General features: G+C 36.3%; 1 protein-coding gene across 1 annotated transcript in view; it reads left to right on the top strand.

The window, feature by feature from the left end:
* The window catches only part of LOC138867593 (protein phosphatase 1 regulatory subunit 14C), a 119,843-nt gene extending 117,648 nt beyond the window's left edge, over window positions 1–2,195 (top strand). The window contains exon 5 of the mRNA XM_070143787.1: window positions 1–2,195. This exon is cut by the window's left edge and continues 286 nt beyond it. The gene's annotated coding sequence lies outside the window, so the exon portion shown is untranslated.
* Window positions 2,196–5,000: the final 2,805 nt, after the last annotated feature.

The following is a 5,000-nucleotide window of genomic DNA, read 5'->3' as shown; positions in this document are numbered from 1 at the left end:
GAATAATCTGCCTCAGGTCGATTCTGAGGATGCTGGAGCTAGGATGAAGAAGATTCCAATTGAGCAGTCGGAATGTTGTGTCAGTGCTAGTTATATGCAGGTACTTTATATATCTTGGGTACAATTATGTCTTATGATTCAATGAGCACAGTTGATTTGCATATGAGATCCTGTTGATCGTGAGCCATCACTGAATGGTGTTGACTTTAGTACTTTTCTATTTTCATTTAACATGTAACAACCACTTATTAATGTCTTGCCTGTTACTTCATGGATAAATTTACATCAAACTTTAGTATAGGGAAGGTGGTGTAGGCTGGTATTAAGATAGAAAGAATTACATAGATAATGTAGCTAGTCTTTGGCATTAACTGAAAAAAATCTCTCAGTTTACTAATATTAAATACGGTAACATTTAACAGTCATAGTATGTGTGAGATTTGGAATCATTTAAGAAAGCTATGGTATAGTTGTTATAAAACTAAAAGGATGTTTCAGGGAAATGCTTCATTGTTAATGACAACAAGCTGGAATGATCTCAGCCTTCTAAGTACGTTTCAAGATTCGCATTTTAAAAATCCTGTTCACAAGTTAGTATTGATCAGATTATGGGAAAAGATGAAAGAAAATATAAATTTATCATGCCCTCATGGGATGCGTTGTTGCCATAAATGAAGCACTTCTCCAGACTGGTGCTTCTCTGTCAAAACATTATTTCACCCTCTTATTGAAAGTTAGTACAAGACACTTTTGTGACTTTATTTTCACTTTTAGAGTGTTTCTATCTACTTTAGTATATAGGCAGTTATTGATTACTGAGTTTTAAAGATAGATGTACCTCCACCCCCCTTCCTACCCCACAGTTTATTTTTGTCTGATGCTGAAACTCACTTTATTTAGTTTCACTAATTACACACGTGAAAATGGTACATATTTTATGCATTTAATGTCATCTGTTTGTTGCAAATTCTTATGTTGGCTTGGCATCTGCCAGTTTTGGAAATTTAATGCATTAAATGCTGGACAGTATTTTTTTCATTTTTATCATATAGTCAGAGAGCAATTCATCCTGCAAGTAAGTTTCACATAGGTATGTTTCTCCTGAGTTGCATTTAGGGGGCGTCGGGCTGCGAGTCCCAGAGACCCGGTCCCTGCGTCCCATTCGCCAACAAACCCCAGCACAAAAGACTTCAGGTTCCCTTGCCTGCTGCTTGGCCAGAATTGGAATAGTAAGGCTTGAACTGCTATGAGATTAGCTGATATATAGCATGTTTAACTGATATATGTCCTTTTCATATTTATATAGCAAACGATAGTAGCCTTGTTTCTCTCTCAGTCTAATACAAGATCAAAATCTTTTTTTATCACTTTTTAATTTGCTAGGCTTGGCACATACAGTTGCAAGTTGGAGGTGAAGTGATATCAAAATATATTCTGAGACTTGAGATGTCAGTCCAAGATTTTATTCGCCCTTTTCATTTTGTAATAATAGGGAAAAGAGCTTTGTTGACATTACACTGAAGTCTTAGAGTTAGAAAACCTATTTCCAACAAAACTTATTTCTTGCCCAGAGCAGAGTCTCATTTCGAAGACGTGTTGAATGAATTGCAGGATCTTGTAGGTCTTTCTTTAAGGATTAAGTAATATAATTGTGTATCAGGTTAGATGTGAAATCATTTTTATGTTGTGATGTGCGGACACGAGTGTTTGAAAAGATAAAACAAAAACACTGATGTAAGGATCTCATATTTGCCTCAAAAATTACTACATGTGCAAATGTATTTTATTATTATTATTATTATTATTTGATCATATTATTGGTGAAATTGTCACTTGCCTTGGGATCAATAAGTGTAAGATCATTTTTTGATTAAACCATTTCCTCCTTTATTAATGTCTTTTGTGGTTTTGTGGATATTCTGCCTCTTTTTCTTTCCTGATTGTGGACAATAATTATATTTTTCTTATGACAATAATATCTAAATACTTGACTTTTTTTAATACTTGGACATTAATTTTGAGGCATGCAATGTATGTTTAGATTTTTTATAACATTTTTTTTATTGTCATATTTTTAATTTGAATTTTTTCAAGGTAATGTTTGAAAATATCTACCATATGCATGAACAATGTTGCATTGAAATACGGGTGTCCAGCCCCAGTGTTTGAGAGACAATAAAGGTAAATAAATGTCACTTTGTTTTGCATTATTATCATTCACATCCTGTATATTTTTCTAAGATTTCTTACTGTAGATTTTTTATATCTTGCCACTGAACAAAATGTAGTTTTATGATACGCATTTATGTATAGACAGATAGAGCGATGCAAATGTAACAAGAATTAACACTGAAATTATCTATATTCATATTTCTAAGTATTGTACACAGCAATGGTATGTTACTTTGTGTTCAGTGTACCTTGTTGTAAGGTCGCTTTAACCTAATCTTTTTATCTACTCCTTTTGAACACTGAAAAAGAACGCTGGTCTTCCTAATTGGCATTCATTTACAAACTGTTAAGCGATCTAAGGCTACTTATATGAAAATGTTAGCTGCATCTCCTCAGTTTCAGTATATCTGCAATATCCCTCTTTTGTAAGACTACTTTTACATGTCGGTTGTGTAACATGTGTATTATAGACTAGTTTCTTGTGTATACATGCTGTTGTACTTTTCCCTTATTGTTTGTAAGATATACCGATATGTGTAACCACTTCAGCATCTGTATCACTTTGTGCCCAGAACCTGTGTATCTCATATTTGATTTGGATTCCCATTTCTACTGGTAACCAAGGAGCCTCGCCCTCCTTGATTCTGCAATAAGGAATAATGGGGTTTGTGGATCCATAACACCTCCATCCTGCCCTCGTCTGGTTGCACGATTTGCAGTTCACAACTTTGCTCAAAAGTGTATCTGACCCGATCTTTCTCTAGGAGTGACTGTGCATCATGCTTTAGAGTCTGAGAGTTCCTCTAGGCTATAAATATAAAGTCTGACCTACCTTCATTAAACTGCCTATTGTTTTCCCCAGTCAGCCCCAGAGCAATCATCCCAGTTTGTTCGTAACGGCGGTAACTGCCGAATGCCAACAATCGTAAAAGTAATGGTTCTAGAACTGATCCCGCCAGAGTTCCTGTCATGTGAACCGTTCTTTTTTTTTTTTTTTTTTTTTTTGGGGGGGGGGGGGGAGATCTTCCTCTCCATCTTCAGAGTGACGTCTTTCCAGGGAAGGATCAAAGGCCTTGTTCTGTATTTTTGATGAATCCGATCTATATTTTCATTCCTTGTGGTCCTTTGGCTTGGGCAAATATCAAGAGAACCCAATCTGAATTTTTCATGTTTTTACCGCTCCAAGAATATGTGAATTGGAGATCAACTTCAAGACCGGGATGCTATCTTTGCCATTATCCAGATAAATAAATGTTATAATATTACCATAGCACCTGCGCCATTGTGGCTTGATTAATGCATGATGTGGTTAACGTTCTTCCGTGTAAGAGGCGAAGCATTTTAGAAAACTCCTGTGTCCTCTCACCACGCTGTTTGAATTACTTTTCATTGGTTTCCCGGAAAATTATGTACTTTTTCCAATATAATATTACGCTGCAGTTAGTGTACTAAATTGCAATATAAGACAGGCGAATATAGTCTTTTTATGTTACATGATTTTCTCAAATTTGTTATCCTTTCTAGACACATTTTACACCTTTTTTCAATTGTTTTTCTCCCTTTGTGCTCGAAACAATAATGTTACACAACGGAAATTAATCTGACCTACGAATCTTTTATCTGTGATTCATGCTGCCATACTGTCCGACGCCTACTCCGGCCACTCCCAACGCCCACTGCCCGGTTTGCCGTTTGGACACATGGAAAGAATATTCTTTTGTGTGTCCTTGTAACTAAATCGCGCTGCCTGACAACTGCTTCATTTGATAGCACTGCAAAACTGGCTCGCTTGTGAAGCTATAAGTACTTGTGTTCGCGTCAGCCACACCCTCTTGTGCGTGTGGTGTCTTTGTCATTCATCTTACGTGCGATTTGATCTGACTGGAGGGTGTGCTCTGATGAGATAATATATTGCTCACCTTGCTTCCTCTCCTGTGGTATTTATATATTTTCCTTTGCTCTTAAGACTCCGTTTCCATGAGATTGTTGTCCGTAGTTCTCTAATAGCTAATGCCTGCAACGTTTTTTTTTTCACCCAAATGGACCAACACTTGGTTTTGTCAGTAGCTTCTCTAAAAAAAAAATAATAGATATGACACTTTTGTTTGAGTTGTTTTGAAATGGATGGACCGAGATAAATAACAAAATAAGACTTTTGTATGATGTCTCTATGAACTTTTTCTGTACTTAATCCGTGATTAAATTGTCGTTAAACTCTGAAATTTTATGTATTAGAATTTTTCTATTTTACTCTCTGGTTTGTGTCTGAACTTCAGTAGTTTCCTTTGATATATTAACCATCACTTCGCCCTATTTTCTTTTTACGTTGCGTTTTGTACGTTACCTATTTTCTGAATGCATTTCCGGTCGTAATTCCAGTTCACTATCACATTCCTCCTGTATCTCTTCGTTTCAATACATTTCGTAGGTTCCAATTTGCAGAAGCCTCACACATTTGATACCTGTTCGTCACACCAAAGCCTTGTTGCAGTTCCTAAACGTCCTTCTTTCCTCAAGCAAAGCTGATTTCACAAACAGCGCGGCAGTTTACGTCCGAGGACCATCCCTTCAGACTGCAGCGTGCTCAGACAATTTTTGAAATGTTTTCAGACTATATGGAATAGGATTTGGACTTTTTGGTTTGCTAATCAAACTATCTGTGATTTGTTCAAATAGGCTAAATCTAAGGATAAACAGAAGAGGCCCCTTAACATCTGTCACTGTACAGGCTGTAATAAGTTTTACAAAATGCAGTACTCATATTAAATTAAAAAAGCAACATATGATGAGTCGGCGCTTTATTGAAACTATGCCAGTTGATCCAGGTC

The sequence above is a fragment of the Penaeus vannamei genome, chromosome 31 (genome assembly GCF_042767895.1).
Source record: "Penaeus vannamei isolate JL-2024 chromosome 31, ASM4276789v1, whole genome shotgun sequence".
Taxonomy (NCBI): Eukaryota; Metazoa; Arthropoda; class Malacostraca; order Decapoda; family Penaeidae; genus Penaeus; species Penaeus vannamei.
Note: the sequence above shows the minus strand (reverse complement) of the source record. Positions and strands in the feature narration are given on the sequence as shown.